General features: G+C 52.5%; 1 pseudogene; it reads right to left on the bottom strand.

Annotated features, from left to right (window-relative positions):
* Positions 1-14: 14 nt before the first annotated feature.
* Positions 15-25934, bottom strand: LOC133276319 (genetic suppressor element 1-like; annotated as a pseudogene).
* Between the last annotated feature and the right edge of the window lie 1345 nt (positions 25935-27279).

Raw genomic sequence — 27279 nt, 5'->3', positions numbered from 1 at the left:
GCTGGGAACAGTGACTACTCTGCAACACTGGGAGCTGGTCCCAAGGGGACAGAGTGGGACAGGGGACAGTGAGTGCCAACAGTGCCTCAGAGGATGTACCCAGCTTCAGCAGGGGCTGCTCGGCCATGCAGTGGAAATGTGCCCGCAATTCCTCCTCTTCACTGTCGTCGCAAGAGTTGTCCAGGTTGTAGTAGTAACCTGAGGACAGGGAGAGGCTGTGTGTGAGACTGGGGAGACCATGGGGACCTACTGGGACCCCAGGGAATCTGCTGGGACCCTGGGGAACACACTGGGACCCTGATGGAGATGGGTGCAGTAATGCGAGATGCTGGGGGGGCAGTGGGGGATCCAATGTGGGTCCCAGCAGGGCAAGAGGTGTAACTCAACAGAGCCCTGTCGCACCTCTACCGGCTGTGGGACCCTGGAGGGCATCCCCCACCCTTGTGTCCCCACCCAGCATGGCTTTGGGATGACTGCCAGGGGCTCAATAGACAGGTTAATGGGGCATAGCAGGGGCGAGACTGCAGCTGAGTCCCCCCAAGCCCTCCATCTTCTCCTCACTGCTGTTCTTATCCCTGGTCGTGCAGTCCCATTAATATTTAATGATGTCCGCTTATTAGCCTCAGTTCATCATTTATTAATTCGGCATGTTTAGAGTGGAGGATTTACTGAGCTGCTCAGCTTGCAGGAGCATTTGTATCACAGGCTGACGGCATTCCCAGGAGATCCACCGGCTGCCCCACCACCACTAGGTCCTGGTGCCAGTGGTGGGGTGTGTGTGTGTCCTTGCCACGGTGCCAATCCTCCAGTACCTCACCTTTCTCTTGGGCCTCCTGCCGCCAGCGCTCCTCCAGGTCTGGTTTGCTGACCAGCCTGCGGTGCTGCTGCATGAACTCGTCATAGATATACATTGCCGATGGCGAGGAGAAGCAAGACACGCCGACCCAATATGAGTGATAAGCAAGCTTCTACTTTATTTGTGTCGCACATCGCTTATATCCTCGTGGTGTTAATTATGCCTACTAGTCACAACAGCATTGGTTAGTTCTAAACGGCCTCATTTACATTCTCCTCCCACATCCGTTTTCCGGTTACCTGTGAGGCCTTTGCTCACTTTGCTTTGCTCGCACAAGGCCTCTAAGGATCCATGGCCTTGCTCTTGGAGCCATTATGCAACAATTCCCCCTTTTTTCTTTTGTGCGAGCAAAATGTTGGTCATTCTGTTCACTTGTTTCATTAAACAACCATAAGCAAGTCTAACAACTACAATGATTAAAAGAACAATGATACATAAGTGCAATCCTTCAAATAGCAGTGTTTTAAGCCAACTCGCAATGCCCCATGAGGACAACCATTTAGTTATTCCTAGGTCATTGCTCACTTGCAATTGCTGGCTAAGCTGAGCCAGGGTTTTCAGCTGTGCATGTATCGAATTAGAATGATCAGAAAGATTCATACAACACATTCCATCAAACTCTTCACATCCATGTCCCTGTGCCGACAACAAAAAGTCTATAGCGGCTCTGTTCTGCAGTGTTGCATGTCTCACAGAGTCAGCATCAAACAACAAATCAGAAATTGCCTTCGATGTAGCCTTTGTCTGCTTAGCAAGCCAGCAACCTAGCTTGTTTAACTGAGCCAAGGCCCCGGCCGAAGCCACACCTGGCGTGAGAAAAGAAGCTGCTATAACAGTGTCAGGCGACCAAGATTTTACATCAGATCTACAATCAGCAGTGTCCTGGGTTCAGCAGCAGCAGTCATGTTTCTCCTTCTTGGTAGCTGGTGTAGTGCAGTGTTTTGACTTTCGGCTCGGGAACAGAGCTGATAGAGATGTTTTGGTTTGGCCAAGGACTTTGTGAGCCTCATGCTCTGCCAGGGAGGAGGGGAAGCTGGGAGGAAGCAGAGACAGGACACCTGACCCAAACTGACCAAAGAGGTATTCCATACCACAGCACGTCATGCCCAGGATGTAACTGGGAGTTAGCCGGAAGGGCTGGGAGACTGCAGGGTTGGAGGAGGTATCGGTCGGAGCTTGGTCGGGCTGGGGGGGGGCAAGTTATTGGTCGGCTGGTGGTGAGGTGTTGTATTCCCTTGTTATTTCCTTTATCATTATTATAATTGGTGGTAGCAGTAGTGATTTGTGTTATACCTTAGTTACTAAACTGTTCTTATCTCAACCCGTGGGAGTTGCATTCTTTTCAATTCTCCTCTCCGTCCCTCCGGGAGCAGGGGGAGGGCAAGAAAGGGGGGGGAGGTGAGTGAACGAGTTACCTGACTGGGTTTAAACCACGACAAGCAGTAAAGCTATGTACAAAGCATTTTAAGCGCCTTAAATGGTGCTGTCGAGACATATCAAGAATCATTGAGGTGTTGGGGGTCAACAGTGTCAGCCTTCCAATGGAACAAGGTCCCCCTTTTATTTTGGAGGGAATACCAGGCCAGGCTCGATCGCCACAGATCAAAAACACTCCACTGGGCAACTTCAGGGGGTGATTGGTAGATCAGGAAGTGTTGTGGGAAGCATACTTGCACCACATGCTAGCATTCCTATAAACTAAAAGGCTAGAATTTACATTTGTCGCGGTACCATTTACCTTGGCTTGGGTGCTTGTCCAACTAAATGTCACACAAGCATCCATTCACACGGCCCCTAATAACTGTAACTCTTGAGGCTCGTTTGGGGCAATAGGCAAATAGGGTACCCAAGCATCCCAATTATCTGTTGTGCTGTTGAGGTCGGTAGCACTACACACAGGTATGGTGGACGGGCAGGGCCAGTCATCTATAGGAACACCAACTAAACAGGTTGAAAACGGGTTTCCAGGGGAAGATGAGGCGAGGCAAATGACATTCTGTCCCGTAAGATTAGCCATTGTCACCCATACGTTGGTCTTGGGCTGTGGAGACAGATAACTGGCCGTTTCTGGTGTCTTCATTACTATCAGGAGCAGCAGGGGAAGAGAAAGACACTGTTTTAGTCCACTTCGCAGGGACCCATTGTGTACCTGTGGATGTAAGCACACACATATAACCTCGCCCCATATACTTCACTTCTGCCAGGCCCTGCCACAGGCCCATGCAGGGATCACGGTACATGACCATCATGGGTGCCTTAGACTCTGATGCTGTGACTCGGCCGTGCACTTGTGCAGGGGGAGAGTCCTGATCTGCAAAAACGCACAAGTAATTTAAAACAAACAATGCCTTGGACAGTCTTTCTTGCATGTCATGGATGTCACTGAACTTTTCAAGGTACCGTTTCAGGGTCTGATTTGCCCGCTCAACTATTGCCTGTCCCGTTGGTGAATGGGGAATGCCAGTCACGTGTTTGACTCCCCATTGTTGACAAAATTGGCGCATTCTCTCACTTACATAGGCAGGCCCATTGTCCGTTTTTATTTGCTGAGGTACTCTCATGACAGCAAAGCAGCTTGTTAGATGGCGTACTACATGGGAACCCTTTTCTCCTGACTGGGATGTAGCCCATAGGAATCTGCTATATGTGTCAATTGTGACGTGTACATACTTTAGGCGCCCAAACTGCTGCACATGGGTGACATCCATCTGCCACAATTCACAAGGGCCTAAGCCCCGAGGGTTCACCCCAATCCCCAGTCCTGGCCCATGATGGCTACAGCTGGGGCAGGCCCTAACAGTGCCTCTCGCTTCTTCCATTGTGATCTTAAATTGGCAGAATAGTCCCTTGGCATTCTGGTGAAAGGTGTTGTGGGCCTCCCTGGCCTTTACAAAGTCGCTCAGAGGTGCAGCAATGGAAACTAATTGATCTGCTCTATCATTGCCTTCCCCCAATCCCTGCAACCATTTATGACTCCGTATGTGAATGATGGCATAAACACACTCCCGCTGGTGAATGGCCGCCTGCAGCTGACGCAGCAGGTCAAACAACCGCCGGTTTTGACATTCTCTGAGTCGAGCATCCTCAGTGCGCTGAACCACACCTGTGACATACATAGAATAAGAGATTACATTTAGTTCTGTGTGATGCCAGTTCAGAAAGTTCCAAGCGACCACTGCCAGTTCTAAAGTTTGCAGTGAGTCCTCTGCTTCCGCGGCTAATATCTGTTGGTGCCATTTTTCATCCTGCATCCAGGTTGCTGCAGCATTCCGAGACTTCTTTCCGGTGTCTGTAAAAACCATTACTGCATTGGCCAGCAGACGCTCACTCCTTTTTGGTATCTTGATCCATTCTTTCTGGCTGATCCAGCGCAGGGTGGTGGTTTGCAGCTGTTCTACCTTGAGCTCCACAGCCTGAGATAGCAGGCTGGCTTGTAACGCCTGTGAATGCTGGAGATACCACTCAAGATCCCGCCGTTTTATCGGCAAGTAGATGGTTCCAGGTTCCTGGGCCGTTAGCTGTAACACCCTCATACGACCCTGTTGAACCAACTCTGCTAAATTTTCAATTTTCTGTTGAATAGTAGTTTTGGGTCGGATAGCGGTAAAAAGCCATTCCAATATCTTCACCTCCTCCCCCTTTTTCTTTTTGCACTGTGTCAGTGCACCTAAAAGTTGCTTAGGGCCTTGTAGTATTGTAAGATCTATGGGAAGGTCTGGGTCCCAACGGTCAAACCATCGCTGTGCGATTTGTGTGCTAATGTGCTGAATGGTTAGCCGCTGTTCCGACGTGGGTCGCACTGGCCGTGCTGGGTCGGTACCTTGCAAAAGGGGTCTCAAGGTGTCAATGTCATCGTTTGAAATGCCCACGACGGGACGTAGCCATTGGATATCTCCAAGTAAGTGCTGCGCATCATGCAAGGTTGATATTTGAATGTGAAGTTGCAGTTTTTGCGGTCATACTTGGCCCTCCGTAATATGCCAGCCTAAATATTTCCAAGCAGGGCCGCACTGAATTTTTTCAGCCACGATAACGAGTCCTTGCCTGCTCAGTTGCTGCTCCAATAGTGTCTCTTGGTCCGTAGTGAAGGGTTTATTTTGGGCGAATAAAATATTGTCCATATAGTGGTAAATTAATGTCCCTGGCCATATCCGGTGAAGGGGCTGAAGCGCATTGGCCACAAACAGTTGACACAGGGCAGGGCTATTTTTCATGCCCTGTGGCAGTACAGTCCATTCAAAGCGGCAAAAAGGTGCCGCTTTATTTGGTGTTGGCAAGGTAAAGGCAAATCATGCGGTATCCACTGGATGCAGCTTAATTGTGAAAAAGCAGTCTTTGAGATCAATAATCAGCAGGTGCCAACCCTCAGGGAGCATAGCAGGGTTGGGCAATCCTGGTTGTAAGGCACCCATTGCTTGTATCTGTGCATTGACAGCTCTCACATCCTGTAGCAATCTATATTTTCCTGATTTCTTTTTTATGACAAAAATCGGCAAATTCCAAGGACTCATAGAAGGTCGTAGATGTCCCTGCTGTAGTTGTTCCTGCACTAAAATTTGCGCTTGCTCTAGACATTCCTTTTTCAGCGGCCACTGCTCGACCCACACTGGGGTGTTAGTAGTCCATGTGAGCTGGATTGGGAAAGTCCATTGAGCAGCGACCGCTCCTAAAAATGTTGGTTAGTCAGCACAAGTCCCAACTGGTCTAGCACATCTCAGCCGATTAGGGCATTGACCCCATTCAGCAATGGCATGATGGTTGCATAGATGGAGGCAACCTGACCATCGACGGCCACCTGTATTAAGTCAGAGCTGCGCTGCACAGAAGCAGTACCGCCAATGCCTTCAACCCAGCCAAAAGTAGGGTGGCACGGCCACCAGTGTGGCCACTTGTCAGTGTTTATTATGGTGATGTCGGCTCCAGTGTCCAGTAATGCTGGTAGGTTTAGGCGCTGATTCCCTCGAGACCATGTGGAGTCCACTACGGGTCTGGTGGTCATTGGGACAGTTAACATAATAAGGCCTCCCATGGAGCCAAATCCTTGAGACCCATGCTTGGCCAGTGGGCCAATATCTTGCATTGCAGCAGTTAATTGTGGCAAGGGGACAAGCTGGGCAATTTTGCTCCCCTCAGGGATATGAATCGGAGGAAATGACGTTTGAGCTACAATGCAAATTTCTCCAGTAAAGTCTGCATCAATCAGTCCAGGTAAAACAAACAGACCCTTCAGTCCACTGGAGGATCGCCCAAGCAGCAACTCTCCATGGGTCTGTCCATTGGTTATTAGCGGTCCCTGTACAGCGGTGGGGATCTTACACGGCCGTTGATCAATGAGGGTCGCATCTATTGCGGTTGTCAGGTCCAAGCCGAAGCTCCCTCTAGTGGCGGGACGTAGGCCGGCTGCGGGCCGCAGCTCCCAGCTGGTGATGTCGCAGTTGGCGCTGGCCACTGGGCGGCGGCCTGAACGGGGGCCGCAATTGTTATCTGCGCGCGGCGGCCATTCGCGCTCCTCTGTCCGTTTCCCGAACGGCTGCAGGCTTCTGTGCTGTGGTTGTCTCGCTGACAATTAGAGCACCACACAGTCTTTCTGCAGTTTCGTTTCATATGTCCTCCATCACCACATCGGAAACAACGAAGCGGCTTCCCTTCACGTCTTTGTTGGGCCGGCACTGTATTGTTGGACCAGAGAGGACCCAGCGCTGCAAAAGCCTGTATGTGTGCCTGAGCTGCCTCCCTCTGTGCTTGAGCTATCTCTTTTCCTATCACTTTGACAGTTTCTACAAGTAGTGCCTGAGCTCCTACGGGCACCCTGCTCATGTGTTCTAACATAAGTTCTATGGTGGCATCTGCGGGTAGGGCAACTAAGATACCTTTTGTGTAGACATTGCTATTTTCCATGACACACTGGCGCAACAGCGGATCCTTCATATACTCTGGAGTATCCGCTGTGTTGATGGCTGTAGTTACTCTATCCACAAAATCAGCAAATGGTTCATCTTTCCCTTGTTTAATGGACATGTACGAGGGGGTAGGGGGCGCCGTGCGCACCCTCTGAATGGCTTCCCTGGCAGTATGCATGGATTCCAGGCAAACGTCTGGCCCCATTTGTACTTGAATGTCTATAGTAGCAAACCGCCCAGTTCCCATCAGTTGTTCCATTGTGACACCAAACAGCGGGTCATGCTGACCTCTGGGCAGATTAGATGACCTATCACAGAGCTGCTGCCAATGTGCCTGCCACAATAACTGCTGTGCTTGTGTCATGATCATCCTAATTATTCCCTTAATGTCTTCAGGGCATGAAACCGTACCGCTCCATATATAACCTAACATCTGTTTAGTGGGCTCACCATGCAATCCTGACTCATTCACCGTACTCCGTAACTGAGTTAAAAATTTCCAATCTAGGGCATAATGGGTTCCCTGTGCTCCTCCCAGTCCATCTGGTTCATACTGGACTGGAAAGGCTCGCAGTTCCTCCAAATCTCCTGCTAGCGCATAATCTCTATTTTCTACTGCGTGCTTCAAAATGGCGCCCCAATCGATCCGGTGCTGAGGCACCACCCTCTTCCTTTCAGCTTCCTCCACATTCATCGTGCCTATCCCTTCTAATATACTTTCTCTGTCCTTTTCAAAGTCCCTACTATCGGAATCCCTCTGCTTTTCGAAACTCAACTGTGGTGGCAGGGGAGCAGACAGTTGCACCTCCTCCGCTGCACCTTCTGATGAAGAAGGAGGAGGGGAAAAAGAAGGTGGGGGGGGGAAAACCCTGTGCTCCAAGCACTGGGAGCGCCCCACGAGTTGGGGGAAACGAATTGTAATCTTCCCCCGGCTTCAACCGACAGGGGACGTCTGTCCCTAGTTTCTCCGTTGCTACAGCGGCAATTTTCTTTTCCGCCTTATATTTTTTTTTATACAATTTATTACTTCTCTCCAAGGCTTACCGAGTTTCTTTGCCGTTTTATCATCATTAAGCACTGAGTCAAATAGTTCATCACCAAACTTTCGCCACTCACTCTCCTCAAAAACTGTATTAGGATCTACAAAATATCCCTTAGCCTTCCCTACAGCCACTAGACCTGCTAGCTGCTTTAGCATCTCAGGCTTAACTCCCTGCTTTTGTAAAAAGCGCTGTAATAAATCAAGGGCTACCTCTCGGTCCATTTTCTTCAGCCAGCCTGTTCCCCGTTCCAGATCGTCCTCTTCTGGATTGTCCTGTAACCTCGGTTTCCGGATTGTCCGTTACCGGATCGTCCCCCCGTGCAGCTGTATCTGGCTCTCCCCAGCGGCAGACTCCTTTCGGCCAATCCAAGCACCCGGGTCAGACACAACACCGCAGTAGCACTGCCCACGCTCCCCGGCCGCTGCCACAGGTGCCACTCGCACGCGCCGTTCCCGGCTTTTAGTCCCAATTATTGGGGTCCCTGTTCTGGCGCCATTTGCCGACGGCGAGGAGAAGCAAGACATGCCAACCCAATATGAGTGATAAGCAAGCTTCTACTTTATTCATGTCGCACATGGCTTATATCCTCGTGGTGTTAATTATGCCTACTAGTCACAACAGCATTGGTTAGTTCTATACGGCCTTATTTACATTCTCCTCCCACATCTGGTTTCTGGTTACATGCGAGGCCTACACTTTGCTTTGCTCGCACAAGGCCTCTAAGGATCCATGGCCTTGCTCTTGGAGCCATTCTGCAACAATACATGGGGTCCTGGGCAAGGGGCTGGGGGGGGTGTTGGTAGGGTGAGCTGGGTTTGGTGGCATCAGCGAAGGGGGTGGCTGGGGGTCTTCACTGGCTCAGGATGCTCTGCATGGACTTCTCCAGCTCAGCTAGAAAGGGGGCATGGGTGAAGCTCCCATGCTCTGGGGCACTGGGCTCCCATCCTGGAGGGTGTTTCTCCAGAGCATCCCTCTTCTTTGCTGACTTCTCCAGCTTCTCAGGGCAGAAGACGATCTCCACCTTCACCAGCGGGATGCCCTGACAGCTGGGCTCAAAGGGGGCCAGGTGGCCATGGAGGGTGTGGGGCTTGGGGAGGCACAGAGGGGGATCAGGTGGGTTCTCCATCAGTAAGATGGGGTTCCAGAGGGATGTGGTGATGAGGGGTGCTGGGACTTGGGGGAGATGAGCGGTGGGGGCCTGCCAAAGTGCTGCCCCGGCTCCTGGCTGCTCAGCTCATGGTGACTTGATCCTGACCTGTGGGGAGAGGAGAGAACTAGAGATGTGAGGGGCTGGCACTGCTGCTGGAGAGCCAGCCACACACCAACACTGGGATACTTTTGGGGGAGAAACGTGACAGGGCCATCCAAAGGGGTTTGTGCATGTGAATCTGCCATAAACGTCCCCTTCTGTGCCACTGCCCTGAGGGATGAGGGAAAGAGTTATAGCTGGGTGGGTTGAGTAGGGAAGTGGCTGCATCCTCACCAGGCAAGGGACCGCAGGATCGACCCCCCCACCTGTCCACCATGGGTACAAGAGAGCCACCAGGCCTGGCACAGCCCTGCTTTCACTGCAGCAAGGACAGAACCCTGGTGCAACCCTCCTCCAATAGCCAGGGATGGAGCCAGCTCATTAGCAGAATAACTTTTTCATGTGCCCAAACTATGCATTTAACACTTTTATGCTCCATCACCCTGAACCTCTGTGCATAGAGCAGTGGGATCAGCTCCACACTGCCATCCACCACGCCGGCATCATGTCACAGAATCATAGAGTCATAGAATAGTTAGGGTTGGAAAGGACCTTAAGATCATCTAGTTCCAACCCCCCTGCCATGGGAAGGGACACCTCACACTAACCCATATCACCCAAGGCCTCGTCCAACCTGGTCTTGAACACTGCCAGGGATGGAGCATTAAAAACCTCCCTGGGAAACCTATTCCAGTGCCTCACCACCCTAAAAGGAAAGAATTTCCTCCTTATATCCAGTCTAAACTTCCCCTGTTTAATATGAACCCTTTACTCCTTGTCCTATCACTACAGTCCCTAATGAGGAGTCCCTCTCCACCATCCCTATAGGCCCCCTTCAGATAATGGAAGGCTGCTATGAGGTCTCCAAGCAGCCTTCTCTTCTCCAGGCTGAACAGCCCCAACTTTCTCAGCCTGTCTTCATACGGGAGGTGCTCCAGTCCCCTGATCATCCTTGTGGCACTTCTCTGGACTTGTTCCAACAGTTTCATGTCCTTTCTATGTTGAGGACACCAGAACTGTGCACAATACTCCAGGTGAGGTCTCACAAGAGCAGACTAAAATGGCAGGATCACCTCCTTTGACCTGCTGGTAACACTCCTTTTGATGCAGCCCAGGATATGGTTGGCTTGCTGGGCTGTTAGCACACACTGCTGGCTCATGTTCATTTTCTCATCAAACAACACCCCCAAGCCCTTCTCCGCAGGGCTGCTCTGAATCACTTCTTTGCCCAACCTGTAGCTGTGCCTGGGATTGCTCTGACCCAGGTTTAGGACCTTGCACTAGGCATGGTTAAACTTCATGAGGTTGGCATCAGCCCACCTCCCAAGCATGTCAAGGTCCCTCTGGATGGCATTCCTTCCCTCCAGTGTAGCAACCAAACCACACAGCTTGGTGTCATCGGCAAACTTGCTAAGGGCGCACTCAATCCCACTGTCCATGTCAGCGATGAAGATGTTAAACAAGACCAGTCCCAACACCGATCCCTGAGGGACGCCACTTGTTACTGGTCTGCAGCCGGACATTGAGCCATTGACCACAACTCTTTGTGTGCAGCCATCCAGCCAGTTCTTTATCCATTGAGTGGTCCATCCATCAAATTGATGTCTCTCCAATTTAGAGACAAGGATGTCATGCAGGACAGCGTTGAACGCTTTACACAAGTCCAGGTAGATGACATCAACTGCTCTACCCCGGTCCATCAGTTCTGTAGCCCCATCATAGAAAGCCATCAAATTGGTCAGGCAGGATTTCCCCTTAGTGAAGCCATGATGGCTGTCACCAAGCACCTTGTTGTTTTCCATGTGCCTTAGCATGCCTTCCAGGAGAATCTGCTCCAAGATTTTGCCAGGCACAGAGGTGAGACTGACTGGTCTGTAATTCCCTGAGTCATTCATTTTCCCCTTCTTGAAAATGGGGGTTATATTTCCCTTTTTCCTGTCATCAGGAACTTCACCTGACTGCCATGATTTCTCAAATATGATGGACAGTGGCTTAGCAACTTCATTTGCCAGCTCCTTCAGGACCCACGGATGGATTTCATCAGGACCCATGGACTTGTGCACATTCAGATTTTTAAGATGGTCTCGAACCAGTTCCTCTCCTACAGTGGGCCCAAGGTCTTCATTCTCACAGTCCCTGTATCTGCCTTCCAAGACTTGGGTGGTAGATTTCATTGCCATCCCTACCGGAACTGGTCCTGATCAGCCCCAGGATGGGAATGAGGATGCAGTAACCCCGTCTGCAGGTTTTTCAGGGTGACCTTACTCTCTCATCTCCAGTTTGAGGTGGGAGGAGCGGATGGGGAAGGGAGCCTGCGGCAGGCAGTCACCTTTGTGCTACCCTATGATCCACTCATCATCCTCCACGAGCCACACTAATCCCCTGGATATCAAAAAATAACAAAAGGAGCCGGCAGCAGAGCTGGCTGGACAAGCCCAGACCACTTCAGGTGTTGTCCAGCAACAGGGGTGAGCAAGGCCCTGTCAACCAGGGAGTGTAGCCACATTGCTCTGCCCCCCAGTACCACCTGGGTTCAAGGCAGGTGCCCCCCAAAATGGGGCATCCCACTGCCTGGATCCACTGCACAGGGGGGAACTGCAATTAGTGGTGCTGGGTGCCTGTGGCCACCTCCCAGGCTCACTGCCTGCCGCCGTGCAGATGTTAGGCACCAGCAATGCCTGGTACTGCCACGACAGCTGGCCTGGCTGGCACTGTGCGGCAGGGACCTGCTGGCACCAGCCAAGCACGGTGGCTTCTGCTCACGGGGATGCGCGAGGAGCAAGGGACACAGCTATGGATGCTGGATACCTAATGGAGGGGTGTCCTGGGTTCAGCAGTAGCAGTCATTTTTCTCCTTCTTGGTAGTTGGTGCAGTGCTGTGTTTTGACTTTCGGCTCGGGAACAGAGCTGATAGCGACGTTTTGGTTTGGCCAAGGACTTTGTGAGCCTCATGCTCCGCCAGGGAGGAGAGGAAGCTGGGAGGAAGCAGAGACAGGACACCTGACCCAAACTGACCAAAGAGCTATTCCATACCACAGCACGTCATGCCCAGGATGTAACTGGGAGTTAGCCGGAAGGGCTGGGAGACTGCAGGGTTGGAGGAGGTATCGGTCGGAGCTTGGTCGGGCTTGGGGAGCGAGTTATCGGTCAGCGGGTGGTGAGGTGTTGTATTCTGTTCCCTTGTTATTTCCTTTATCATTATTATCATTGGTGGTAGCAGTAGTGATGTGTGTTATACCTTAGTTACTAAACTGTTCTTATCTCAACCCGTGGGAGTTGCATTCTTTTGATTCTCCTCTCCATCCCTCCGAGAGCAGGGGGAGGGCAAGAAAGGGGGGGAAGTGAGCGAACGAGTTACCTGACTGGGTTTAAACCACGACAGTTCTTTTTTGGCGCCCAACGTGGGGCACGAAGGGTTGAGATAACGACAGATTTGACTGGATTAATAGTCATTCGTCACAATGCTGATTTATTGGGTATCAGAGTTGTTCTTCTTGATCTCACAGCTTCAGACCGTTGTAACTTACGTAGAGCCGGTATTTGCTGTGATAGTGTTTATCAAGTGTGGGGCCTGGGCTAAGGTTCTTGTCTCACTGTGCTTTATGGCAATGGCTTGTAATACGGGTGGGCTCCAGCAGCAGGGCGGGACGGACGTGGCCGTGGACTTGTACCTGGCCGTCCGGCTGCTCTTCACCGTCCTGGTCCTCACCCTACTCTCCGTCTTCGTGAGGCTGCGGGGAACTGATGGGGAGCGGCCCCGGGAGCCGGCGGCTGCTGAAGCGGCCCGGGAGAGCGGCCCCGAGGACCAAGCGGCGGCGGGAGCGGGGCCGGAGGCCGCCAGGGGACGGCTGCCGGTGGAGGAGGTCGGGGCGGTCGAGGAGCAGAAGGAAGCGGCTGCCGAGCAGCGGGATAAGGCGGCGGAGGAGCCGAGCCCCGCGGAAGAGCAGAGCCCCGCGGAGGAGCCGAGCCCCGCGGAGGAGCCCATCCCCGCGACGGCCGAGAGCATTCCCCGGCAGCCACCCGCCGAGCCCCAGGAGGATGCAGGAGACCACGCAGCATTTCCCAGCAAGGCAGAGGAGGAAGAGCTGGACTCAGGAAAAGAGAAGCTGGTGGTGGGAGAGCCGGCAAGCACAGCAGCTACACCAGCCCCAGTGACAAGCACAGCAGCATCGTTTGAGAGTTCTGAAGGCTCTGAATGGCCTTTGGGTACCCTTGGGACCTGCCTGCTGATTGTGATGGGGATCAGCATGTTGGCACACACACAGACTGTTTTCTACCCACCACCATTTTGTCTGATCTCAAAAGTTAAGCAGAGTCAGGTTTGGGTCTTGTCTGGGGTTAGACAACAATATAGGGGGACCAAGAGATTTTCCCCAAGGCTGGAGAGTCATGAGTGGCAGGGTGTGTGGGACAGTATGGGCAAGTATCTAGTCCACTGGGCCCCTCCAGTGCTTTGGAAGCGTCGGAGATGGAAGGCAGCTGTATGGAGTCCCCAGCAACAAGCTGCAGAAACTGCTTAAGGGGACAGTGAATTATTTTAATCCTGGTGGGCCCATGGCACTTCAGGCCATCAGAGCAGAGATGCAACATAGAGATGGACTCATGATCGAGGGGTGGACTTAACAATGGACACTATTGCCCAGGTTATTCACGAGTGTGAACACTGCACACAGTCTCTCCTGCTCTGGAAGACTGTTACAAGAGATGGAGCCTGACATGTACCAGATGGACGCAGCAGCTTTATAGGGACTGGTCCATGCACTACGATAAGAGTGCACCTAGATAAGAGTGATGGTATATTGAAAATGTGGGATCTGAGCATGACGTGAATGGTATGGAATAAGGGGTGGATAATGTCCTGGGTTCAGCTGTAGCAGTCATTTTTCTCCTTCTTGGTAGTTGGTGCAGTGCTGTGTTTTGACTTTCGGCTCGGGAACAGAGCTGATAGAGATGTTTTGGTTTGGCCAAGGACTTTGTGAGCCTCATGCTCCGCCAGGGAGGAGAGGAAGCCAGGAGGAAGCAGAGACAGGACACCTGACCCAAACTGACCAAAGAGCTATTCCATACCACAGCACGTCATGCCCAGGATGTAACTGGGAGTTAGCCGGAAGGGCTGGGAGACTGCAGGGTTGGAGGAGGTATCGGTCGGAGCTTGGTCGGGCTTGGGGAGCGAGTTATCGGTCAGCGGGTGGTGAGGTGTTGTATTCTGTTCCCTTGTTATTTCCTTTATCATTATTATCATTGGTGGTAGCAGTAGTGATGTGTGTTATACCTTAGTTACTAAACTGTTCTTATCTCAACCCGTGGGAGTTGCATTCTTTTGATTCTCCTCTCCGTCCCTCCGAGAGCAGGGGGAGGGCAAGAAAGGGGGGGAAGTGAGCGAACGAGTTACCTGACTGGGTTTAAACCACGACAAGGGGGCAGAGCTGGCTAATGGGGCAGACACAGCCATGGGGCGATGGTGGAAAACCCTTATAGATATTACAGCAAGGATGGCTGTGAGGTGGGAAAATACAGCTACGTTTTGGGGGAAAGCACTATCCCCGAAATAGGCCTGGCAGCATCCCTACCTGGGTTGCTCAGGGTGATGCACAGACTTGGACTGGCTTGGGGCATGCCCCATGTCAAGGTGCTGCTCCAGCACTTGTTGCCAAAACTCTGAGACTTGGGCTTGCCGATCTTCCTTCTCCTGCTGCAGCCGGAGCTGCCGCACCAGCCAATTTTCCTCCTCGTTGGTGCAGTGGATGAGCAGTGCTGTGGCTGTGCTGCTCCCTGGCAGCGGGAACACACTGTGGTTGGGGATGAGGCTGGGCATGGTGTGGTGGGAGGCCGGCAGTGGGTGCTGGATGGGCTTTGGCATCAGCAGCACTGAATCCTCGAGTTTCTCTGGGTTGGAAAGGGGATGCTGGAGAGTCAGGGCATGGAAAGGGGGAACTACCTTGTTGGTTATCAGGGTATTTTGGGGGGATGCAGAGCCTCCCCCAAGCATTAATATGGGCAGGAGGCACCCAGAGACATAGGGCAGCCACCAGCCAGAGCCCAGCAGTCCTTGCCTGCACAGCACTGGGGAGCTGCCTGCTTGCTGCCATACCAGCTGCCAGACATGCACGGCACTGGGTGCATATCAACACCAGACCAACTCAGATGGCACCAGCACTGTGCTGCCTGCCTGAGAGCCGCGGCAGCTGGGCTTTTGGCAAAGTGAGATAGCAGCCCAGCTCCATCCCCAGCCACCTCCCAGGGCCACTGACCCCCTTGGCTTTGCCATCTGGAGGGGAAAAGGGACCTTGGCAAGCTGTGCCAAAAATGGCATCCCCCCGTGTCACTCATGGGGGTGTTATACCTGGTCTGACAGGTTCCAGCAGCTCCACCGGCTTGCCCTGCTCCTCAGCTGGGTGTCCCTGCAGCTCAGCCACTGGGAGGAAGAGCCCTTCCATGGCTTTCACCATGCTCAGCTCCTTCTCCTGGGCATGCTCTCACTGCCTCTCCAGCTCCTGTTCATGCTCCTTCTCCCGCTTTAGCTCCAGCTCCTTCTCACATTTCCGCTCCCATTCACACTCCTTCTCCCGTTCACAGTCAGCTTCTTGCTTCCACTCCTTCTCCCACGCCCTCTGCCACAGGTCCTCATCCATTTGCAGCCTGCAAAGAAAAGCCAAACAAGAAAATCCCAACCCCAAACATCCCTCGGATGGATGTTAGCATCCCAAGTGCCTTGTCCATCCCCTGCCTCAGCCATTATCCCTCCTGTACCTCTCTGTGGCGAGGCTGGAGATGCGCTCGGATTGCAGGACGGAGAGAGAGTAGTGAGAGAGCTCAGCTGGATACCATACCCCAGAGAGGTGCAGGTGCACAGCTGAGGGATGCAGGGGTGACAGTGAGCCCAGCGCTGGCAGTGGGTAGAAGGGGGACCGCAGTGCTGACAGGCAATATGACTTGTCCATCCTGGGGAGACAGGGATGCTCAGCAGGATGTGCTCCTCAGGGCGAGGAAGAATCCCCTAATTTCCCCCCACCAGGCTGGATGGGGACTGCCTTTTGCCAGAAGATGGTTTTAGAGAGCCCCAGAACACCCTCAAATGCAGCCCAACTGTTCTCCCCAGATCAGGCTCCAACCTTCCCAGCCCTCAAGGCTCCGGCATTCCCTAGTGATACCCACCTGAAGGAGGGGTGCAGGAAGGGGTGATGTGTCAGGTAGCTGGGTTGGTAGTAAGCAGCAGCAGCAGCCGGGTCCAGGCCAGGGGGGGTAGGGAGGACATGTGGAGGCCCTCAGCAGTGTGGTAGGGATGGAAGCTGCACAGGTAATCCTCAGTGACTACACTTGGAGACACCACATGGTGGACTGACCTCTGCAGGCTGGGGGAGCAGGGAGATGGTCACCATCACAGCCTGTCCCCCATAGGGCTGTCACCTCCCCAGGACGCTTGATAAGACAAGACCTTGCAGGAGACACCTGCATCCTGAGACCCCCTCCTCATCCATTGCCACTGGACTCACTTGAGAGGCAGGAAGCGTGAGTCCTGGACCACAGAGCTGGGGGCCAGCCCAAAGGAGTAGGGTGTCCCCAGGAGATGGAAGGAGACAGTGGGGCTCCCCACTTTCTCCTGAGAGAGAGAGGGCTCTGAGATGAGGCACTCACGGCTGCTGCTGCCTCAAGACCCTGCTTCTTGCTGGAAGGCAAAGAGACAGAAAAACCGAGACAGATGTTAGGGGATGGCTTGGAGCCCACAAGTGATGAGGGGGTTCCCCTGCTGTCTCCCCACCCCAAAACCCTCAATGGGTTCTCAGCATGCCCATGAGGTCCCCAACTTGTACCAGTACCTGCAGGAGGGTGCATCTGCTGGAGCATCCTCCTGCACCCAGGCTGTCCAAGGGTGGGCTGGAAAGAGTGAGGGTCTGGGGGGCTATGCTAGGGGCACCAGCAGGAGAGAGGGTGCTGAAGCCAGGGCAGTGCTGATGAGTTACCTATTCCATTATCCAGGGAGGATACAGACACAGCCAGTGGAAATCCAGCAGGCCTTTGATAATGGCCATAAACCAGAGCTCAGCCTGGCATCCCAGCCTCCCCCATGGGGCCTCATCCACTTTCCATCAGCTCCCCTTAGGTAGCACCAGGATGAAGCTCATTCCCTCCTGGAAGCCCACTCAGGCTGGGGAGGGATGCTCTGGCAAGGGGAGAACCACTCAGGGTGACAAGGAACCCCACAGGGTCTAGCAACTAGGGGGGTGACCTCCAGCAAGGCAAGGCTGAGTTCAAAAGTGATTATTTTTCATTTAATCTTCTCTGTTTAGCGGCTATAGCAGGAGGAAGGCAGCAGACCCCAGCATCCCCTGCCACCATGCAGACCCGGTCCTGGGGCAGGTCACATATCCCCAGCTTTTGGGGACAGTCCCAAGGTCAACACAGCTGTCACAAAGGGTGCTGTCATTCCCGCCTCCCCTCCACCTCTGCCACCTGCATTAAGGCTTGTGTGTGCCATGTTCTGCTCTAATTACCTCCCTGTCTCAGGGCATCATGCTGCAGCAAGGGTGTCCTGGGTTCAGCAGTAGCAGTCATGTTTTTTTTTCCTTTGTGCTAGCTGGTGCAGTGCTGTGTTTTGACTTCCAGCCTGAGAACAGTGTTGGTGAAGTCGATGTTTTCAGTTGTTGCTAAGTGATGTTTACCCTGACCAAGGACTTTGTGAGGCTCATGCTCTGCCAGGGAGGAGGGGAAGCCGGGAGGAAGCAGAGATGGGGCGCCTGACTCGGGCTAGCCAGGGAGGTATTCCATACCACAGCACATCATGGCCGGGGTGGGGGGTGACTGGGAGTTACCCGGAAGGACATGGGGCTTCCGGGTGGAACTCGTTTTCTTGGCCGGTGGTATCGTATTCTCTTCCCTTGTTATTTTCCCTTATCATTGTTGTAGTTGATAGTTGCGGTGGTGATTTGTGTACATTGGTTGCTGGACTGTTCTTGTCTCAACCCGTGGGAGTTGCAATTTTTCGATCCTCCTCCCCATTCCTCCGGGAGTGGGGAAGGGGAGAACCCCGGTGGGGGGGGACACACGGACCTCGATTGTTGTCAGCTCGGCACCACTCACTGGGAGTGAGTGAACAAGTTACCTGACTGGGTTTAAACCATGACAGTTCTTTTTGGCGCCCAAAGTGGGGCACGAGGGGTTGAGATAAGAACAGATCTGACTGAATTGATAGTCACTCGTCACAATGCTGATTTATTGGCTCTCAAGGTTGTTCCTCTTGATCTCACAGTTTCAGTATATTGTATCTTACGTCCATCTGGTATTTGCTGTATTAGTGTTTTTCAAGTGTGGGGCTTGGGCTAAGGTTTTTGTCCCATTGTACTTTATGGTAATGACTTGTAATACAATCGAATCATTAATCATGAAACTGATCTGGTTTATGTTCCCAGTGTGGTCACCACCTTTATACTTTGGGAGGTATATGATGGAGGTGCTTAGCAATTACACATCTTTTTTCTCCTTCTCAGGTCCTCAACCTGTGAAGGAGACATCCTTTTACCCTCCCAGTCGTCCCCCCAGACCATTTACATTTGAGAGTTTTGAATTTTTTGAATGGCATTTTAATGCTGTTGAGACTTGTTTGCTGATGGTGATGGGAATCACCATGCTAACACGCATACAGAGGGTGTTTTGCCCACGACTGATTTCAAGAGTTAAGCAGAGTCAGGTTTGGGTCTTGTCTGGGGTCAAACGACGATGTAGGAGGACCGAGAGATTTTCCCTGAGGCTGGACAGCCATGAGTGGCAGGGTGTGTGGGATAGTATGGGCAAGTATCTAGGTCAGTGGGCCCCTCCAGTACTTTGGAATTTCACTACCGAACAACTGCAAAATCCAGAAGAATTAGTAAAACACTTAAATGAGGTGTGTGGTCATTCTGGCCATACCAGAGATGGACAAATCATAGCAACGTACTGGGGCTAGGCCAATGCTTACAGGGCCTTGTTCAACACTATTCAGCACCTTCAAAAGGAAAAGAATGTCGGCGGATCTGAGGGCAAAGCAACAGTCGCTACTCAAACTTTGGCTGCAATGAACTGCGCAGCTACCCCAGCGGCAAGTACAGCAGCTGCTCAAACTTCAACTGCAACAGACAGCGCGGTTACCCCAGCTCCAAGCACAGCAGCTGCACCAACCCCAGCGACAAGTACAGTCGCTACTCAAACTTTGGCCTCAATGAACAGAGCAGCTACCCCAGTGGCAAGTACAGCAGCTGCTCAAACTTCAACTGCAACAGAGAGTGCGGTTACCCCAGCTCCAAGCACAGTAGCTACACCACCCCCAGCAACAAGTACAGTTGCTACTCAAACCACAGTGATAATCACTGCAGCCAAACCAGAGGACCACTTCGTACCAATATCGGTTGCCCCTGTACACAAGAGAACAAGCAAAAAGGAGGCAAAAAGGGTGAAGCGAGATGAAGAACCAATGAATTCACCACCCGGTCCAGAATCTGATCAGGAGTCATCATCACATGACGAAGAAGAAGAAGAAGAGGTAACTTCTCGACCTCGGACCTCAACCCAGCTGCGGAATATGCGAAAAGATTTTACCCGTCAACCAGGGGAGCACATCATCACCTGGTTACTCCGATGCTGGGACAATGGGGCCGATGGTCACGAACTAGAAGGTACGTCATGTAGATGCCCATGTACCCGAGAGTCGGGCCACTGAGGAACACCAGAACAACCAACAAGTGGATAAAGCGGCTAAGATTGAAGTGGCTCAGATGGACTTAGATTGGCAACATAAAGGTGAATTATTTTTGGCCCGGTGGGCCCATGACACTTCAGGCCATCAGGGCAGAGATGCAACATATAGATGGGCCCGTGATCGAGGGGTGGACTTAACAATGGACACTATTGCCCAGGTTATTCATGAGTGTGAAACATGTGCTGCAATTAAACAAGCCAAGCAGTTAAAGCCTCTTTGGTACGGAGGATGATGGTTGAAGTATAAATATGGGGAGGCCTGGCAGATTGACTATATCACACTGCCACCAACCCGCCAAGGCAAGCGCCATGTGCTTACCATGGTGGAAGCAACCACCGGGTGGCTGGAAACACATGCTGTGCCCCATGCCACTGCCCGGAACACTATCCTCGGCCTTGAGAAACAGATTTTGTGGTGACACGGCCCCCCAGAGAGAATTGAGTCAGACAATGGGACTCATTTCCGGAATAACCTTATAGATATTTGGGCCAAAGAGCATGGCATTGAGTGGGTATATCACATCCCCTACCATGCACCAGCCTCTGGGAAAATCGAACGGTACAATGGGCTGTTAAAAACTACACTGAGAGCAATGGGTGGGGGAACTTTCAAGCATTGGGATACACACTTACCAAAGGCCACCTGGTTGGTCAACACCAGAGGATCTGCCAACAGGGCCGGCCCAGCCCAGTCAGAACTTTTACATATTGTAGAGGGGGACAAAGTTCCCGTGGTGCATATGAAGAATTTGCTGGGGAAGACAGTCTGGGTAATTCCTGCTTCAGGTAAAGGCAAACCCACTCGTGGGATTGCTTTTGCTCAGGGACCTGGATATACTTGGTGGGTAATGCGGGAAGATGGGGAAGTCCGATGTATACCTCAAGGGGATTTGATTTTAGGGGAAAACAGCCAGTGAACTCAATTGTATGCTGTTGCCTGCTGTGTAATACTTTTATAGCCCATCAACTAGATGTCTCCAGGTCACCAGCGACTGGCCCTGACTTCCCTCCAGCCATCATCCCAACAGAGAATGAACTTTGAACATCATGGACCGAGTGGACTCGGTAGCATTATAGGGATTGGTCCATGCTCTAAGAAAATGATCTTTTCCTCTTGGTCTGTATGTATATGGATGTATATATATGGGAGAGCGATGGTGTATTGAAAATGTGGGATCTGAGCACGATGTGAATGGTATGGAATAAGGGGTGGATAATATCCTGGGTTCAGCAGTAGCAGTCATGTTTTTTTCCTTTGTGGTAGCTGGTGCAGTGCTGTGTTTTGACTTCCAGCCTGAGAACAGTGTTGGTGAAGTCGATGTTTTCAGTTGTTGCTAAGTGATGTTTACCCTGACCAAGGACTTTGTGAGGCTCATGCTCTGCCAGGGAGGAGGGGAAGCCAGGAGGAAGCAGAGACAGGACACCTGACCCAGGCTAGCCAAGGAGTTATTCCATACCACAGCACGTCATGGCCGGGGTGGGGGGTGACTGGGAGTTACCCGGAAGGACACGGGCTTCCGGGTGGAACTCGTTTTCTTGGCCGGTGGTATCATATTCTCTTCCTTGTTATTTTCCCTTGTTGTAGTTGATAGTAGCGGTGGTGATTTGTGTACATTGGTTGCTGGACTGTTCTTGTCTCAACCCGTGGGAGTTGCACTTTTTCGATCCTCCTCCCCATTCCTCCGGGAGTGGGGAAGGGGAGAACCCCGGTAGGGGGGGACACGGACCTCGACTGTTGTCAGCTCGGCACCACTCACTGGGAGTGAGTGAACAAGTTACCTGACTGGGTTTAAACCACGACAGAGGGTCTGCCAGACAATAACCCCTGTTAAACCCCATGCTGCGGGATCACTCTGGAAGAGGTGACACAGGGGGGACATGGTGATGGGGAGCACCTGGACACCCCCACACACACTCCCCCAAGTGCCCGGGGATCATCATTCAATTTTTCTCCCCCACCTTTGGCATTTCTCATCCCCTCCCATCACCTCTCTGCTTTGTGGTTTAATTAGTCTTTCCAAGTGGCATACCCCCCTGGGAGTCTGCTTGTAGTGTGTGGAGGAGAGGAGAACCACTAATGATGCTTCTTAATTAGCCACTCTCCCTCTGCCCCTCTTCCTCATGCTCCTTCCCTCCAGATGGCAGCCTGGGGAAGATGGAGGGGAGAAGGGACAAAACGGGGGCAGCCCCATGGCAGTGCAGATCCTGGCACTTTGGACCACGGTTGGCACTATCAGTGCTGTGCATGGCATCCCACACCCTCCATCCTTTGGGAGGACTGGGCACCCCCCAAACACATCCATCCATACCTGTCTGTCCTTGCTCCTCCAGACCCCACTGACTGTCTTTGTGAGGGCAAAGGTGACAACAGGTGGTGTGCTGGGCACTCTGTGCCCCCATGAGGGCACGATGATGGGGCCCGTGAGGCCACACTTGGGTGTACTGGCAGGAGAGCTGTGGTTGGTGGCTGGTGAGGAGACTGGGGATGACTCGCTGCTTATTGAGGACCCTGGAATTAAATTAAAAATTAACATAAGTGAGGGTAAAAGGCAGCCATTGACCAACTAAAACAACCTTCCAAACAAGCTGAAGCCATTCCTGGTGGAATGCCCCACTGCAGAGACCAGGCATAGGGATGCACACAGGTGGTCAGCATCCCTCCAGCCCCCAAGGCTGGACCCCCATCCTCCCATCCCCAGGGATCCCTGTCCTAAGGGAGGTTTCCATCAGTGCTAAAAAGCTTTATCCCACACTGTGGGATGGGCACCCTCAGCTCTCATCTAATAGGGACTGTCTCCTGTAAAGCCCTTCATGGGTGCAGGAAGCCCTGCCTGTGCTGCTTGCCTTGTCACAAGCAGCACTGATGTGATGCTAACCCTGGGCAGCTGTACCTTTTCCAGCCAAACCTGCAGACTCCTTAATCCAGCTATGAAAGTTGCCATGTGCTTCTGTACCAGGGCACTCAGAGATGCTGGGATGAAGGAAGAAGTCATTTGCCATAACTCTTGGCCAAAGCTTTGGCTTTATTTGCATAATACATCTGTATTTTAAATTATACCTACCCTGGGAATGCTGGCCGTATTTCCAAGGGAAAACATAAAAATGGAATTAAAGTGGAGAGCAGAGCTGGAGCAGGAATACAAATTCAACGTGAACTAGGGCATACAGCACATGGGCCAGTCCTAAAACCCAGCTGGACAGCTTGGGGGGCTCCTATCCCCCAAAACCCTGCTCCCACCAGCAGGGCCAAGTGAAAGTTTTCCACATTCCGGCAGGGACCAGCTACTGGCCACCAAGGGGTGGCCTGTGGTCACTGGAGGATGTCATCTGAGAGATGAGGATGCTCCCCATTCCTGCACTGAATCTGGCACTGAGAGGGGCCTTGTCTACCCCAGGCATGCAAGCTGGCTCCTCTGAATGTGCAAGCCAGCTCCTTACCCTGCAATCACGTATGCCAGCTCCCCATAGTGTACAAGGTGTCTCCTTGCCCTTCAAGTGTGCAAGTCTTTGCCCAAGGAATTTGTGAATGCTCCATCCCTGGGAGTGTTCAAGGCCAGGTTGGACGGAGCTTTGAGCATCCTGGTCTAGTGGAAAGTGTCCCTGCCCATGGCAGGGGTTTGGAACTGGATGAGCTTTAAGGTCCCTTCCAACCCAAACCATTCTGTGATTCTATGATAAGTCAGCTCCCCTGAGTGTGCAAGCTGGCTCCTTGCCCTGCAAGCCTGCAACCCATCTCCAACCCCCTCCAAAAGCCCCACATGCTCCTTGCCACTCAACCCCCAGCACCAGCAGAGCAGAGAGACTAATTGGAGCAGCCCGCTGCTGGCTGTCCTGCCTTATTAATTATTCCCGAGTTGCTCTGAATCACTTTCATTTCAAGAGCAGTGACTTGGGACAAGAGAAAGGCTGCCTGTGACAAAGATCACCGATACAGATTTGATACCCACTGAAGTCTATCTTGTCAGGGCAAGGCCAACAACAATTAGCAGTCTAATCCCCTCTGAGCTGGGAAGCAATTACTCACCATGTGATAGCATTAACAATCAATACAATCAATACCATTACAATGAGCCCGGCAATTAATGAAGCTAAAGTCTTACTTCACTTAATTCTCACTATGTGGCTTTAAACAGGAGGGTTTGTGATCCTTATAATTAACTGGTGGTATTCAGCCAGGAGTTAGTCAATGAAACTAATCTGGACTGGAGATGCCAAGAGGCATAGTGTGATGGTGTCACCTTTGTTTTCTGACCTCCCACTTGGTGATAGAGATTTGCAGATCAGGCTGACAGGCAAACCTAATTAACAGCTGAGACCCTGGGGGGGGGGGGGGGGGGGGGGGAGGAGGAGAAAGGAAGATGGGAAGGAATAAAACCCACCCTGCTGCCAGCCTGGGATAGAATGAGGCAGGAGCTCTGAGACAGGGGATGGCTTCTGTGGCTTCTTGGGGCTTTGCTGGGATGGAATTGGTCACAATGAGCCCCCGCAGCTGGGGATGTTCTGGGGGAGCAGGACATCCCTACAGATGTCCTAGCCAGTTCATAAAGCCAGTATAAAAGCTGAGTGGTCCCATTTGTCATCACCCCACCAGCTGCATCTGCCACAGCAGAGCATCTCCCATTGTGGGAAGGGAAGTGGGGTGAGAATTTGAGGGCAAAGCAATTAATTTCCTGAGGCTAAAAACCACGGCATGGAAAGAAACACCCTTCCCAACACGCACACACGCCTATTAAAAACCTCCAGGATGAGCCACTTTGGGCACCTAGATGGGCAAGTCATTAAGGGGAAATCCAAAGGGAACACAGCTGTTTCCCTCCAGCACCATGAAATCCATGCCAAAACCTGCTGATGTCCTTTTGGATGGGCTGAGCAGAGTGGAGGGGACATGAGCTGTGGGGTGTGGGGGGAAGAAAAGGCAAAGTAATTCCCTAAACACAACTGACCACCCCAAAGAAAGCAGATGGGCTTTGGAGGAAGCAGCCAGGGAGAACCAGGAGCTCCCAACCAGGATGAAGCATCACTAAGACTGGGTCCCGATGGCATCACAGGGACCTGGCTTTCCCATGGGCTTCCTTGGGAGCAGCCGATGCCAGAGGCTTTGGGTCATGGCTGTGCTGGGACATTTCACATCTGATGGAGGGGCTGTGAGGAGGGTCTTGCAGATGCTGTTTGCAGAAAGGGTCTTCCAAAAAGTATCTTGAAAAAAAACCCTTGCAAAGGGTTGGGCATCCTCCCCAGGTCCCAAAGTGCCTGCGCCATGGGCAGTGACCCAACAGGGAGCACCCACCAATGGCAACACCAGGGATAAATACTATTTTATTGCAAACTGATGATGCCAGGAGTCTCCTAGTGAAACACTTTGCAGCCCAGGGCCAGTTTGCCTCCTCCTGTGCATGTGGGACAGCCCTTGCAATTCCCACAGGACATACTGTCTGCAGCAGCATGGACCTTGGGGTAAGCAGCATCTGACACCCCCTGTTGAGAGCTGCACCCCACATCCAAGCAGGGGGGATATGTGATGGAGGACACTGCAGCCAGGCCATCACAGGGTGATGAGGGCTGGGGACCTCCTGAGGATGCCAAAACTTGCTGTTCAGCTGGGAAATTCAACTGGGGAAGGAACAGATTTGAGGAGCCTCCAGGGAAAAAAACAACATTGCAGTAAAGCATAGCAGGAGATAGCAGGGCTGGAGAGGCAGGGAGGGACAGGTCCCCCCACGCCATGCTCTCCCAGGCTTTCTCCCAGGGTATGAAGAGCGATACAGCATTTGGATTACTCCGGCTAAATTCAGTTTCTAAACCACCCCCTTGAGACATGATGCTGGGGAAAGACATTAGCTGGAAAATGGGGGGGAAATACCATCCGCTGGCTCCTGGGTGGCAGCAGTGGGAAGAGGCAGTGATACTCAGCATCCCCCCAGTCCCCATCCTCATCCCCTACCTCTGGGCTCCTCGGCTTGCTTGGCGAGCTTGTAGAGAGCAGCAGCAAAACTGGAAGAAGGTGCTGCCTGGAGGGACAAAGTGCTGCTGGCTGCAGGGCTGCCACTGGTGATGATGGAGCCATTGAGAGGCGATAGGGTGAGGGGGCTGATGGTGGCAGTGGTGCAGGTGGTGGTGGAGAGCATTCCTAGGGATGACAACTTCAGCTCATGGCTCATGCCTGAGAACAACAGCAACGCATGTTAGATGGGGATACAGGGATGGGAGCAAGGAGAGCAGATCCCCAAATCCCCCTGGAAGGAGGAACAACCAGCAAGACAAGCAAGATCTTCACTCTTGCTCACCACCCCACCCCGAAATGCACCCCAAGTTCATGCAATGAGTTGGAAGTGAGCAGGCAGGTGCAAACCCCACATGCTTATGGGGGAGCAGCTTATCTAACAAAGTGAGCATGCCCATGGAAAACAAGGTGACATGGGGGCCAGGAGCTGCTGCCAGCATCCCACAGGCTGTGCTGCTCCCAGAAAACAGCACAGGGGACTCAGCAGAGCCCCATGGGAAGGGAGAGATTTTTTGGGGGGGACATGGGGATGTCAGCATCCTGATGGAGCTGATGAGGAAAGGGGTAACCTCCTGACTTGCATGGTGCTGCCGAAACCCAAAGCATCACAGCTGCACCCCTAATTGCCACCATTGCACCCCCGAATCCCCACCACTGCACCCTCAGATCCCCACCATTTCACCCCCAAGTCCTCACCATTGCACCTTCAAGTCCTCACCACTGCACCCTCAAATTCCCAATATTGCATCCCCCATCCCCATCACTGTGCCCCCAAATCCCCACCATTGTGTCTTCAATTCCCACTGTGGCACCTTCAAATCACCACCCTCATATAACACCCACAGTCTCCCCCCCACTTCATCCCCAAGTTCCCACCACTCCATCTTTGAATCCTCACAATTGCAGCCCCATTGTACCCCCAAATCCCCACCACAGCACTACCAGGCTACCCACCACTGCACCTTCAAATGCTCACCATGGCACCCCCAAATCCTCAGTGGTGTACCACAAAGCACAGGAGTGCTATAGGGCACAGTGGCCCCTAAGGGTTCAGGTACTCCTGAGCTAAGGGGTGCAGCCCATCCTGTACTGCACACCCCAGCCATCACAGCCAGCTGCTCCAGGGCTCTCCACTTCCCAGAACAGCAACTGCTTCTGTCAGGGCCCTTAAAACAGACTTGCTGGATGGGGCAATGGGCTTTGGGGTGGGCTGGGCTGAAGGGCAGCTTCCCAGCTCACCTGGAGGCAATGCCAGAGACACTGGAGGATCCCATAGCAGAGGCTTGGCCAGGCAGAGCAGTGGGAGCCGGGGCAGGGGGACCACGAGTGCCACTCAGCATTGATTAATCTTTGCCAACCAGCCCCAGGAAAGGTCACCTGCGTGGCAGCACATGCTCCCCTCTGCCACCATTATACAAGCATATATGAACTCTGGTGCTCTCAGCCATTGACTTCCTCATAGAATCGTAGAATCGTTAGGGTTGGAAAGGACCTTAAGATCA

Source organism: Pezoporus flaviventris, unplaced genomic scaffold (genome assembly GCF_033815535.1).
Source record: "Pezoporus flaviventris isolate CSIRO_AGI_PZ_B2104156 unplaced genomic scaffold, CSIRO_AGI_Pfla_v1 ptg000044l, whole genome shotgun sequence".
Taxonomy (NCBI): domain Eukaryota; kingdom Metazoa; phylum Chordata; class Aves; order Psittaciformes; family Psittacidae; genus Pezoporus; species Pezoporus flaviventris.
Note: the sequence above shows the minus strand (reverse complement) of the source record. Positions and strands in the feature narration are given on the sequence as shown.